Source organism: Vipera berus, assembly GCF_964194415.1.
Source record: "Vipera berus genome assembly, chromosome: 3".
In the NCBI taxonomy this organism is placed as follows: domain Eukaryota; kingdom Metazoa; phylum Chordata; class Lepidosauria; order Squamata; family Viperidae; genus Vipera; species Vipera berus.
In genome coordinates, this window is record NC_138204.1 from 177,470,225 (window position 1) to 177,485,244 (window position 15,020).

General features: G+C 36.2%; 1 protein-coding gene across 3 annotated transcripts in view; it reads left to right on the forward strand.

Annotated features, from left to right (window-relative positions):
• The first annotated feature begins 10,849 nt into the window (after window positions 1–10,849).
• LYN (LYN proto-oncogene, Src family tyrosine kinase) overlaps window positions 10,850–15,020 on the forward strand; it is a 54,887-nt gene continuing 50,716 nt past the window's right edge. For 2 of the 3 annotated variants that reach the window (XM_081323275.1, XM_081323276.1), the window contains exon 1: window positions 10,850–11,086. The gene's annotated coding sequence lies outside the window, so the exon portion shown is untranslated. Of the gene's footprint in view, window positions 11,087–11,193; window positions 11,261–15,020 lie in introns of those variants that run through there. The other variant, XM_081323277.1, reaches the window with a different exon arrangement.

The window sequence follows — 15,020 nt, forward strand, 5'->3', positions numbered from 1 at the left end:
TGACCACAGAGACGTCCTCGGACAAGCGCTAGCTCTTCGGCTTTGAAACGGAGATGAGCACCGGCCCCTAGAGTCGGAAACGACTAGCACGCATGTGCGGGGGAACCTTTACCTTTTACCTGATGTATTTGGGTTTCATTGAATTCTTGCCTTATTATCACCAGCAGTAAAATTGTATGTTTATATTAAGCTATTAGTGTAAAGCGAAGATGAGAATCATATGAACCTCCTGCTACATCAAATTGTAATTTTAATGGACAAAATGATTAAATCTATGGGAAATAATATTTGTATGTAAACTCACGGAAGTTTTGTTTTAATCCTTGTCCTGTCCATTTTTAGAATGGGTCATTAGCCACAAGAGACTTTTCCCCATTCCCCAGCTTGACAGTGAATAGTTTTTTTTTCCATAGGTATTGTATACTGTTTTTAGGATTTTTTTCAATGAAGACCAGGTAAAATTTGTTTTCAAAATCATATTTAAAATGCACATGCTCGGTTATATGTGAATATATTTTTATCAGGAAAAAAAGGGATGAATTATCTGGTAGGGTCTGGTTATTAAACAATTTGGTGAGTCATATATCTAACTATACCGGTTCTCTGTGTGGATGCTGCTTCCGGAAATCCATTCTGGGCCTGGGGAACAAAAAATTAGCTACCGGTTCTGCCGAATTGGTGTGAACTGGTTGAATCCCATCACAGGGTTAGTGTCTATGTTTCACTATCATATGTTAGAGCAGGTAGCACACGCTGATGGAAAAGACACTGAAAACTTTTCAGGCATAGGGGGAGGTTCTTGAAAATTATGGTTAGCTTGCCGAATGCCTGCCAATCACATTTAACACGCCATTCAATTTCCTTCATTGTATCACCTTCCATTGACACCCATTGGCCAAGATATATGTAGTTTGTGAAATACTTCTTCAAAGCAGGCTGAGAGAAGGATAGGTGATATTGTATTGCCTTGTTGTACACCTCTTTCTATGTTGATTTCCATTTTAAGATCATTAAGGCAAATTGTTGCCTTAATAACTAGCATTTATTAATATTACAATCTTTTTTCAGGATTTTCCATATATACTATATGTTTTGAGCGTCTTTTGACTGTAAGATGATTGCAGCTTGATATCCTTTGATAAACTATTACCCCGCCTAAATCTCTTATACATGAAAAATATAGGATTGTATGTTTAATTTTTGTATGTACAGGATATGGTTACCTTTAAATCCTTTGCAAACATTTTTTCATTCTATATCATGGTTCTTGACTAAAAATGTTTCTGGTATCTCGTTAACTGAATAGATTAGCATTATATAAACATTACTATAACAGATAACAATCCAATAACATTAATTATTTCAAGAAAGAGCCAAGGCATTTTTTCTACCGGTAGATGACATTTGAATATATCTTTATTAAAGGATTTACTTTTTCTAAAGATGCAGGTTTGAAGAATTATTATCTTAAAAGTAAACATTTTATATGACTGCATTGTAAATATTTCATGGCAAATGAAAAATCAAACCAAAATATGAAGGGGTTGGGGAATTTTTGAGTACATTTGAAAGACAATCTATATCAGAATTGCATAAAGTTTGGTAAGGTTTCTGGGTTTAAGGTGAATAGTAATAAGACTAAGATATTATCCAAGAACTTATCTATGAGTGAAAGGGATATGTTATCTAAATTAACAGGTTTTGAAATAGTGAAGAAGGTTAAATATCTAGGAGTATATATTGCAGCCTCAAATGTAAAATTGTATAAGAATAATTATGAAGCACTATGGTTGAAGGTACAAAGGGACTTAAATAATTGGAAAAAATTACAATTATCATTACTGGGAAGAATTGCAGTTGTTAAAATGAATGTTCTACCAAAGTTTCTCTTTTTGTTTCAAATGATACCTATATTGAAAAAGGATGCCAACCTTGATCAATGGCAGAAGGGTATTAACAAATTTATCTGGGCGGGGAAAAAACCAAGAGTTAAATTTAAGATTTTACAAGATGCCAGGGAAAGAGGGGGACTCAAGGCGCCGAATTTGAAATTGTACTATGATGCGGTTGCCTTGACCTGGGTTAGTGATTGGCTTAATTTAACTAACAAGAGAATACTTCATCTTGAGGGATGGGATTTGGTATATGGATTGCATGCATATTTGCTTTACGATAAGAAGGTGGACAGGGCTTTTAAATCCCATATTCTTAGAAGTGCTTTATTGCGTGTCTGGAAAAAGTATTATTATAAGTTAAATTATAAAATACCGATTTGGGGAATTCCTGGACACGCGATAGAGGGCGTATCTATGGGAGTTAGTATGGATATGGTTTCTTATAAGGAACTACTTAGATTGCAAGGGAATGATTGGCAACTTAAACCATTAGAGGAATTAAGACAAGAAAACATAAGTTACTCTTGGTTTCAATATACCCAATTGAAAGCTAGGTGGAAGTCAGATCAAAAGGTTGGCATCACAATTACAGATCAAAATTTAGTAAAGCAAATTAGAGATTTAAATTGTGCACATATAAAGAGGATATATAATGCTTTAATTGAATTGTATTCGGAAACGGAACTGGTTAAAGACTGCATGATAAAGTGGGCACAAAATATTCAGGAACCAATTTCATTGGACACCTGGGAGATTATTTGGGTCAGAAATGTTAAATTTACTCAGGCTCAAAATTTAAGAGAAAATTTTTATAAAATGTTTTATAGATGGCATCTGGATCCCAAGAAGTTGTCCAACATGTATCCTAATTTACAGTCTAAATGTTGGAGGTGTGGTAGTTTAGAAGCTACCTATTTTCACATGTGGTGGACTTGTAGAAATATAAAAGCTTTTTGGATTAAAATTTGGTGGAACATTCAAAAGATTTTTAAGAGAAAGATAAAGTTTTCCCCGCAATTGTTTTTATTGGGTATTGTTGTAGATTGTGATGTTAAAGAAACTAACTTGATGTTGAACATGATAACAGCAGCACGGTTACTGGTGGGACAATATTGGAAGGATAGTTTGCCCACTATAGAAGAATGGGTGTTTAAAGTTTCGAATCTTGCAGAAATGTCTAAGATTTCTGCTTATTTGAAAGATCATTCACAGGAAAGATATATTTCAGTTTGGAGGAGATGGATAAATTATATTCAGAACAAATATGGGACTAAAAAGTTCCATTTAGCTTATGAGTAGATTTTAGTGGGATATTGTTATTGGTACGTTGTTTGTAGTTATGTTAAAGGGGAGTTAAAGCACATTATGAATTTGGTTAATTGTATATTATGCATAATTTTTATTTAGAATATGATTATTGTAACTATAATCCTGTATTTAGCTCTGGGAAGTGGGTGGGGAAGTGGGTGGGTTTGGGGTGGGAGGGATTTGGGGATATATTGTAAAATTTTGTTTTTGTAAAACTTTAATAAAAAAAAGAATTGCATAAAGTTTCTTTGAGTACTAAACAGGAACTTCATTTTTAATATGCAAATGAAATAATATTACTTGGATACTATAATACAAAAATATAGATAAGAGGTAAAGGATCTGACATATTGCTGTCAGCTAATGGTATAAATATCACTATTTTTCAAATAAAACATTCTCTTCAATCACTTTTTTCTCAAGAGACAACATTAAAGAAGAGATCAGTTTGCAAATAATAAAGCATTTTTAAGATTATGCAGTAATCATGGTATTTCACTGCAACTGTATCTCATCTCGAAATGAGAAATACACTTAATTCTGTGAAAAGACTAATCTGAATACTTAGCAAAATGTGTAGTATAAGACATAGGGAGTTCTTTCCTCCTTCAACTGGGTTTAGATAATTGATTCTGAAAGCTGATAAAAGTGCTGTTTTTAAAGCCTATTTCCTTTTTCAATATGCAAAAATACTAACTGCATCTAGTCTATCAACAATAACTATCCTGTACATCATCTAGTTTTATCAAATTTTCTAGAATAGTTTATGGGCTATTATTTCCTTCCAATATGACTACTAACTAGGCCCTATCCTGCTTAACATCAGAGACTAAATGTTATTTACCTTTTGCTGTCTTGTTAACTGCCAGTATTTTCAGATGGAATTTATCAGTGGCCTTCCCACCACGGATGATAAGAGAGCAGAGAGGACTGTGTGGCTTTATTCAGCATACTGAAGTAAAAAATAACTTCGGTGTTAAACTCTTTTTCTCATGGATCTTTGATTTGCAGTCAGAAAGTTTAAATAGCCATAGTGAAAGTAGGTAGGTTTTGACAAATATTAAAAGAAACAATAACTTTCTAAGTTGAATTTATTATGAGCTTTAAGACAAAATCATTAGAACAGGGAAAATGATATGACATTTCTTATCTTTTTTTTTTAGGTTTCTGGATGCCCATGTTTTTTCTTGTGTGACAGGGAGAAGTAAAATGGTCGTTACAGAAACTTGTGGTCCCTCAAGTTCTTCCCAGTTATTGAGCAAACCCACCTACAGCCCAGGTGCAGAGTCTGTTGCATCTTGTGGAGAAAGACAGTTGAGAAAAGGAAGTCTAGTTACAGGAAAATTGACTGAACCAAGGTTCCTAGGTAGAGCTGTTTTGAAGGAGCTGATCTTTTTTGCTGTGGCATCACTTCCCATTTTCAGCAGGGCACAGAGAGGAGCTGGCTTCTATGTGGCTCGAAAGTAAACAAGTAACTTGGTGCCTGGATCAAAGGAAGGTTCTCCCATTTCTTCTTTAGCCATTTCATGTCTTGCCTATTCCTAGTTTCCTAAACTTATTCTTGGATGAAACTTTTCACAATGATTGTAGTGCCAATGTTTTTTACTTGATTGCAAGTTAGAAAATCTGGTGTCCTCTCTATGTCGATGACTATATTTTGCTTTCAGAGTATTAAGGCAGCTTTGTTTCACAACATGAGTGTAAAAATATTGGTAAGTGGTATTTCATTTTATGTAGAAGTCTTTTGTCTTGATATGCTAGCTTTTGTTTCATGTTTGATTTTTCATTTTTGCTTTATGTGTATATTTTTCCTCTGTAATTTAAAAAAATAGAATTTGGAAGAAAAATTTGCTATAATTATTAAAATGTGTTTATTTTTTATCGAAAGCTTATGCATACACAGTAGAATTAGTTTACAGCTGTTTTAAAGAGTTCTAAAGCAGCAACAGTGATAAAACCAGCAACTAACTCTTCCAGGCCTATCAGGGTTAGAAGCAGAAAGAAGCGATGGCAACAAGGAAATGGGAAAATTAAGAAAAAGCAGAATTCAGTCCTCTGCCATTATGCATGTCATAGTAGATTTGATGTGATGTTAGCTGTATAGTTATATTCAGAAAAGACTAAAGAATATTTCCTCCTGCACTAAACAGAAGGTCAGGGAATACTGACTTTTAAACCAAAGAAGCAGGGTGATGTAAATTAAACAGGAAGAAAATCCTTACTTGATCATTAAAATGTTTAATGCAATTAAATATTGCAGAAATCCCAGCTAATTCAACTAACTCATCCTATCAGTTATCAAAACTTCATTCATAAAGGTGTGTCCTTCAAAATATTGTAATCAAACTAAGGTTATCTTTCATTAAATGCCTGAAAGCTTTTCAGTTTACCTAGTGAGTTAGCTTCAAATATTTTTGTCCTTATAATACTTGCTTTCTTTTATGTTTTTATCATTTAATGCTATGAAGCCATTATTACTCCTTCACTTATTTCCTCATGTAACCACTCAGGAATATTTGTTTACAAGAAATTGCTCATTTCTTGATACCAGATTACAATTGAGAAAAATAAGTGTGCTTCCTTGAGGTAAAACAATCAAATCTGATTTAAAATGCATGAAATAACCTGCTTAAAAATTAGATAACATACATTTCTGATGCAAGAGCTAAAATTACTTTTAAAAAATAGTTTGCACTTGATGGCATCATATAGTATTTTACCCGTTTAGGTAATTGTAAAATATGCTGAAAATGTCAGAAGAATGTTGTACCTTGGCTGACACTCATGATCCTTTTCATGGTCTCTCTTCCTTTAGCCAACTACTTTCAACAGGTTGAGAGGCTGAGTAGAGAGAATTATTTTAGGATCACCTTTTTTTAATAGCATCCTTAGATCAGCACTTTTTTGGCCACTGACATTAATAGTCTTGAATTTAAATACTGATCATTTCAAATAAAGCATTATTTTGATAGTGCTTCTTCCATGGATAGGGCCCAGAGGAGTTGTCTTCATTCCGTCACCCAACCACATGCTCATACAACATATGTGATATGAGATATGCACTAGAAACATTACTTCATTTTCAAATCAATTAGAAACGTACGTGATAATTTGCCCTTGAATACAGCCCCTTGATGCTATTGGTTTCTTGAGATTTCAAAAAGGAATTTCTCCCAATTCTAAATGTAGACATGTAAGTGTCATCTTTAGGTTACATGTCAAAGATGCATCTCCATTTTCTTTCTCTGAATGATTGTTCAACATTGATTTCTAGCAGTACAGCATAGGTACAATTCAATTTAATATATGCTAGTTTAAATACATTTTTCTGTAATTAGTTTTATGAGTAAAGCGAGGGCCATTCAGGGGAAAATTAGTTTTTTAGAAATGTAAATAAAGGATAGACCATCAGAATTGCAAATTTTAGTCTTCCTGTAGGGTTGATTTCAACTGATTGAATTGTGGTTGCTAAATGGAGACTACCTGCAAACATTGTCAACTCAATACAAATACAGGTAAGTCTTTGTTTAAGCAATCACAATTTGGATCTTTTGCTTCTTTACTACATCCTGCTTTTTTGTACCATTTCTTTAGATGAAAAGTTACAAAGAATTTGAAAGCTTCAACAGTTTTGTGTCATTTTATCTTGCTTCTCAGCTACTGTAGGCTACCAGAACTGGAAATGCAAAATCCACAACAATTAGATAGCCTAGGTCCTAGACTTAGCTGTTGTCTAATAGTCATCCAGTCTTTTGCCAGTTGAAGTCTGATAGACCTAGCTTTGATTTATGAATGCACATCACACTAAGCGTACATAGATTTTGGATTTCAGTTGCAAAATCCAGTACAATGGCTGTGTTCATACTTTATGTTGAGCTTTGACAAGATAGTTCATTTCAGTTTAATGCAATGTCTGAATCCAAAAGATAATTGGGTTGACAGATAATAGGACCTAATGATGGCTTACCATGGCCTGGCAAGGATGTTTAAATTTTGCAGTTGGTGATCTACTTTATGACCAGTAACCTTCTCCAACATAGAATTCAACATTGGCACACAATCCCATGGCTAACAATCTATTTACAGGACCAGTAAAAGGTAAAGGTAAAGGTTCCCCCGCACATGCGTGCTAGTCATTTCCAACTCTAGGGGCCGGTGCTCATCTCCGTTTCAAAGCCGAAGAGCCAGCGCTTGTCCAAGCACGTCTCCGTGGTCATGTGGCCGACTAGACGCCAAAGGCGCACCGAATGCTGTTACCTTCCCACCATAGTGGTCCCTATTTTTCTACTTGCATTTTTTACGTGCTTTCGAACTGCTAGGTTGGCAGAAGCTGGGACGAGTAACAGGCACTCACTCTGTTACATGGCACTCGGGATTCGACCCGCCAAACTGCCGACCTTCTGATCGACAAGCTCAGCAACTCACTGAGCCACTGCGTCCCTATACAGGACCAGTAGCCCCTAATATTTATTCTTATGAAACCAATTTTGATCTCTGTGTTTCCATAGTTATCTGACTTAATGGTGGAATTAAGCCAAGTCCTTTTATATCATTCAACTGGCACCAATGAATGAAACATAAACACTAAAACAAAGATATACAAATATGAAACAAATGTCAATAAGGGTTTAAAAAGGTTTACTCTGTTTTACAATCTATGCATGGCAACAGTAGAATGTTGAATTGCTAGAGAGATCTATGTAGCACTTGCTGGTCGATGTGTGCTCTTTGTCAATGCTGTTGCAGCCCAGGGTCCATAGTGAAGCCACTTCAAATGGCAAATGAGTCCTTTTGTTCAGGAAGACAACAAAACACACATAGAAGCAGCACTTCAAAGAGCAATAAGCATGCCACAGAAATGGAGACTGTATATATAATATTACTTAAGCTTAATAGGAGCAGCTGCCTAACAGGTATCTGCTGACAAACAGCTCCTTGAGGCCATAATATCCTTATGATAGATGCATTGTTTTCAATCCAGGTGAAGTTTTGTATTTGTAAAGACTTGGAACATGTATTGCAAGATATGATCTGACTACATAACATATAAGATCAATGTGCCCTAATTTCATATCCACACTTCCATAACTGAGCAGTTGAGAGAGAATGTGTCTTATACCCTTCATATTGTCACTGAAGGTACAGTATTATATATAGTTTTCTGAAAATCAGATGGGAATTGTAAGTGTGCATAGAGTGATTTCCTTAAAATACAAGATTGAAATCCTACTTTCAATTCAATGGCACTTATTTTGAGTAAATACAACAAGGACTGTAGAGTAGGGTGATTTTCTTCAACATCTATGACCAGCTTTAATAATGCAAAGGACAGCAGATGTTCATTCCACCTATACTAATCCAGGTCATAAATAGTCCTTGGAAGTCTATTACAACCTTGGTCACTAATTGACCAGATGTAAGTAAAGGACTACCTATAGGTGCCTTAAAAAGATTGAAAATTACAATTTACACATATATGGCATATTTCAATTGGAATGGCTTGTAATACCAAAAACTTCAAGTTTTTAATTGCTTCAATTTTGAGATACTTTATACTGTACCAAATTTCTATCCTCTGTAGTGGGAAATGTTGATTTGAATATATATTAATCACTAGGCCAAGATTTAGTTTCATACATTCCAAAATTAAACAAGATAGCAGTTTAATCGTTTATTGGCTTTAAGTTCAAAATCCAACAGAATTCTGGGTACTACAATATGAAAATAACTGGATGGAGTTTAAGAAAGCTGATTCAGCATTATTCAATAAGCAAACTGAAGAAACAAGCAAAATTGTCAAGATGGATGAGATAAAAGTTGATTGATTGCGTTCACACAGTTTGCTAAACTCTAGTTGGCTCAATAAGTCACAATTGTTAGGGGTCAAATATTATATTAACTATTTAAAAAACAATGATTAGAGTCAAACAAGATGCAATGAAAACAAACCATGTTAGGCATTGAGAGCAGCGCCCTGGATACACGAAGCACATAACTGAGAGCCATTCTCTGATTAACTTTTAATACACCTTTGAAAATATCCACAAATTAATTATCATGGTTAGTAAGTATAGCCCCAAATATACAAAGCTCTCTAAGCCATTTCAACTAAAACCAAGTTAGGGCCATCATGGTCTTTCAGAGCAAAATGTTGCTTTTTCTGTTTGCCCTGAAATTGTTACCATAAATAGCCTGTTTAGTCTACTGGTTAAGGCACCAAGCTAAAAACAGGAGACCCTGAGTTCTAATTCCACCTTAGGCATGAAAGCCAAGGGTGACTTGGAACCAATCACTTTCTCTCAGCCCAACTCACCTCCTAGAATTGTTGTGGGGAACATAAGAGGAGGAAGGAGGTAGGTGTGGTTGCTGCATGAGTTATTTATGCAAAATAAAGGAGCTAAATAAAGTCATTGCAAAATGTAACACCATCAAATAAAATCCCCTAAGCAAGAGGTCCTTCTCATACTACTATATTTTTTGTCCATATTTAAGAATCTAATGGCATTTGTCTTCCTTGTAAGACTAATTTTAGCTTTCCCCTTTTAAAAGATAATTGGTGAGAAGGCGCTGGAATACATGAAGAAAAAAAAATTTTTTCCCACCACCTGAAGATCAGATTGGCCAATTCCCATGATCCCAGGGTAGCATTGTTGTGCACGCAAGCATGTAGATAGGTACATATAAAACAAGCAGAGGCGCGCTGTAACCAAAGAGCTTTTAATGACTGAATTACAAAGGTGCTCCATAGTTACCTTCACAGTTGAAAACAAAGACAACAACAAGAAACGTTAACCCCTTTACCCATGAGCAGATGCTGACAGATGTTCATAAGATGTTCACCGTTGAACCGAAATGAACGTTTAGCCCAGCGTTTCCCAACCTTAGGAACTTGAAGATGCGTGGACTTCAACTCCCAGAATTCCCCAGCCAGCATAGCTGGCTGGGGAATTCTGGGAGTTGAAGTCCACGCATCTTCAAGTTCCTAAGGTTGGGAAACGCCGGTTTAGCCCACTGAAATACCTGCCGCTGTGATTTCTTGTACTATCTTCCCCCCCTGAGAATAACCTCACTGACCTCAAGAGAACTTTCCCCTGCAGATATATTCGGATTCTTCCAATTCTCGTTTTACATAGTTTGGGTGACATTGCTTGGAAACTCTAGGTAAGAACTGTAATCCGGAGGCTTCGAGAGGAGGAACCCAGTTCGTGGCGGATTCGCGGAGGGAAATCGGAATAAAAGCGGCGAGGAAAGCTGAGAGGCAATCCATTTGGGTTTGAGGCTCGCTGTGAGACCACTGCAGCTTCTACCCAATCCGTTCCCTCTTTTACGCAGCGAAGAAGCCGCTTCTATCCATTGGCGTTACTTGAGTACAAAAAAACGAATCTCTCTCCCGCATCCCCCTCCCCTTCCCCCCCCCGCAGCCGCTGGCTTGCGCCCATTTGGGAGGACGCCCTTGTGGCTACTTGCAGACGCAACTTTCTTGCAAGTTTGGTTCCGCCCGCCCTTTTTGGAAAAAATGCCCACATTTTCCTTACTTCTCTTTTTACCCAGCGCAGCCCCCCCTCCCCGCCCGGGCGCCCTTTCCAGAGGAACTATGCAAATTGCCCACGACCAGGAAGTAAAGTAGGAACGCACCGTAGCCTCTGCAAGGCGCCCGAGGTTCCTCTCTGCAGCGGAGCAGGACTGGCTGAAGCGAGAATGAGCCTCGCCGGTTCTTCTTGGTTAGGTTTTCACTTCCCCTGTTTCTAAGTTCCGAAAACCGGGCGACTTCATTCTCAGAGAGGCTCCTTCTGGGCTGTGGGCTCGCTCTCCTTTTTCCCAGCCTCCGGGCTGAAGAAACGGTAGACTTAATTGGTGGAGTTCAACTCTCCACGCTTAGGAAAGTAAGTCCCTCTTCTTTTCCAACCACTTTTAAGCGGTTTTTGGCGGCCACTCTCTCTCTCTCTCTTGTTAGTCTTGTCCAGGCAGAATGGCTTGGTTTTGCTGGAGTCTGGGTAACTTCTTTTGATCCGACTACGGTCTTCCTACCTATCCGGTTCGACTGAAAGCTGCTTGGGGTTAGTTGGCTGTTGCTTTGTTCAGTGTCAAATTGTCTGTAGAGAATTAAATCATCGTGGGTCGTTGCTTCTAATTTTCTTCTGACGGATGTGCGGTGCTTGGAAATAGTTAAAGGGAGATTTTGCCCTCTGGTGTTGACAATTGAAGGGGTGTCTGGGCCCACCGGCTCTCAACAAGCTAATCAATATATTGTAATATTCGTGCGTGCATCATCTCTCCATCATTTCCCTTTTATTCGAGAATCTTTGTCTATATTTTTACAAGGTGTTGAAATTAACCCATGTTAGGCAGACAATCTGCCCTACAGTAATTTCATTAACATTATATTAATATTTATATAATATTGTGGAATTAGAGGCAGTGGGAAGATCAGCCTGTCCCAAACCAATTTTCTCCAGACTATTAGATGTTAGTTGGGTCAGACATTGTTTCAAATACTGATTGTGCCTCATACCAACCACAGTAATATATGATGCAATGATGCCTGCAAACCTGAAAAATTGGGTTACTTCAGAAAACCAGCGATAAGCGTATCATCGGAGCGCTGATTCAATTTGTAATTGAACTGTAATTGAACTCATAAGACTTTGAACTGTGCTTCAGGGAAAAATTTAGGATTTGAATCTGGGTCCAGTAGTCTAGACGTTATTTATTGCAATATCATTCTTTAGGGGTGCTTTGAATGCATTGCCATACGGACAAGTTTGTCTGTAAAATTGAATAATAATAACCTTAGCAAAGAGGTACAAATAAATATTTTTAAAGAAGCTCTGAAACCATTTACAACATAGAGCCATTTCCTGCTTTGTTAATTAAATTCTTTATGCTCTGCAATTTGAACTGTATGCTGAACAGTTCTTTTAAAAAAGAGGAAGTGGTGTACTAAATGGGCAGTTTATACAGCTGACCCTTAAGAGGAAGTTTTATCTGTATACCATCTATGTTACAGTTGCATTAGCTGAAAGGAAGTCAGTGCTATTATTACAATAGCTCCTCTATCCATCAGTTTATAGGGAAGTGAATTCATGCACTTCAGTTGTTAAATTTTGACAGACATTTTTCTTGTTTGGAATGTTTTACAAGTGTCACTACACATTCAGTCTTACTAAAAGTAAGTTGTCTTATGATACGATTGATTCATTACTTTAAAAAATATAAACCATACCAGATAAATTTACTGTTAGCTATTTTACTCATTTGTACATACTATTACCTGTTTTCCTAAACCAGATAATACTTGTGAACACAATATGTTACTGTCTTACGCAGTTTAATAATAATAGAGCTGCTCTTATATATTAGTAATATTTTAATTAAATCATTGCTACAAGATGATGATGTAATGTTATTTTTTTCTGATTATCATTAATTATAGTGAGTTTTTTTAAAAAAATCTAGAAGAGCAGTTGAAGAGCTGTCTTCAGTTCCTTATTTACCTAGATCAGGGGTGTCAAACTGCCAGCCCATGGGCTGGATGCATCATAGTGAAACTGCGCCCATCCCATTGCCTGCAATGGCAAAAAAGTCACAATACGTCATGACACGACACATCATGTGACGTTGCGAGTTTGACACCCTTGTTATAGATACTTAAAGATTTACAAAAACTAGTCTTAATCTTAGCGTATTCATCTTAGCAATATACTTCTGTTTTGTTGCTCATTGGATTTCTCCTATTTCAGAATCTTGACCTGGCTATCTGAACAGTAGTTGTTTACTATTTAGCATTCTCATCCATTGTTTTTATAGCTTTCTGATACAAGCAAAAGTTAATAATTACTCAAAATGGAATGTTAAACAATTACTTATATTGCTGGACAAATAAACTTTTAGTTGATTTTATTCTTAAAAGGATTTTCTTTGTAACTTGAATCCAGGGAAAAATTGTTTCCTGTTTTTTAAAAATTGGAGTAGAGTTGATATTCTTGTGAGCATGTGTTTGAAACATTTGCTGCTTCAATGAACAAAGACAGCATAGTGTATATTTTCTGTAGTTATAACCCATTTGTGTTCACTAGAAGGGCATATAAGTGGACAGTAGAGGTCTTTAGAATAAATGTTTGGTCACAAATTGCTTAGTCATGATTCCAAATCATTCTCTGATTGTTCTTAGTTTACTCCTTAGATAAGTGAATTTATATTGTCAAATTCAGAAGTTAAATTAATAAGTATATGTTTATACAGAATGTACTGCAGCAGGGTATCTTCCAATTTTAAGTAGAAATTAGAAAAGATTAATGGTAAAAAGGCAATTTGGAGTGTCCTTGCACACATGTACATGTGTTCACATTGGATATAGAGAAGTCAGGATGGTAAAACAGAAGCAATTGCATCTTGGTGGCTAGAATGCTCCAGCCAAACCATGACTTGATAGGTCATCCCACCCACCCATGCCCCCACATCTGGTGCATGCAAATTTAGGTTTAAAGAGATGTAGATAATTGCTGCTGTGTTGATTATTCGATGCATATGTTGGAATATAGTGTTTTGTTCATTTGTTTTACTGATGAAAATTATATTTATTTATTTATTAAATATATATGCCCACTGAACTCACTACTAGAGTAATTCTTTGTCTCTATCCCACTTTTTCTAATGTGTGAAAAATTTTCTATGTAAAGAAAAGGAAAAAATCCACATGATTAACATATGCAGATATATTTTGTTTGGTCAGCACAATGAAACCATTGGAAGATATGAATATAATTATTATTAGATAAGCAAAGGCACATGTAGTACAAAAGAGCTGAGAATTTCTTAACTTTCACCAAGATATATTCTGTTAAAGAGAAACCCAAGGAGTGTATGTCACTCTAGTAGTGAGAGTGGCGGCATAATTTCCATCAGTAAAAATGTTCAGACGTATGTCACTTGCCAGACCACCAAATATTCATAGTCTGCTTTGGAGAATAAAGTTACATGGTTAATTAATACAAATATTCCGTAGGTTTGTAATTCCCCTGGTGACCAGTCATGAAATCCCAGAATTCTCTGGAACCTCACCTGAAAACTTTCAAGACATTTTGTGAAAATGGTCTCTTAAAATTTCAGATGAGTCTAAGCAATCAAAAAGATTTGCTGCCGGAGTTCATAGCAAGGCACTTTTTGCTATTACCTTTCAGATACTTAAGATTATGCCGCTTCTTGTTAAGAGTTTGAAAGTCATCTACAGTCATTAATTTTAAAATGTGAATGCTTCGAAATAAATGTCATAAATGATCTGTTACAGTTGCTGCTGTTAACCACCATACCATCAACTCTGGGAGGAGGGGCATGTTAAAAGTCACATCTGCACTTATGACATCTGATGGGAATCAGGAGGTGGGCCTTTTCTGCAGCAGAATTTACTACCCCACCCACCCCTGTGAATATCAGTTGCCCCAAAGTGACATTAGCCCCAGTCCTAATGGCCTAGAATTCTCTCAAAATCTTTTTTTTTCCAATCAAGCTTGGGGATTCCATGAAAATAGAGAGCCCATGAGGTGATTGCATTGTGTGTAGTATGTTGCTCCATTCTCCCACTGTCTTATTTACTGTATATGTTGAATTGTTTTTAATGGTTATTTTTACTTGTTTATAGTATTTGTTTTATGGTCCAGAATCATGTTTATGAGATGGGCTGCTATGTAAATTAGATGCTTAAGATATTTGAATATCAATTAAAAAAATGAAGTTTTGCCTTTGAAAAAGGAAAAGTATCTGATTCAAATAGCTGGACAGCTGCCCTATTATAGTGTGGATATTGTGACTGAAGAACTG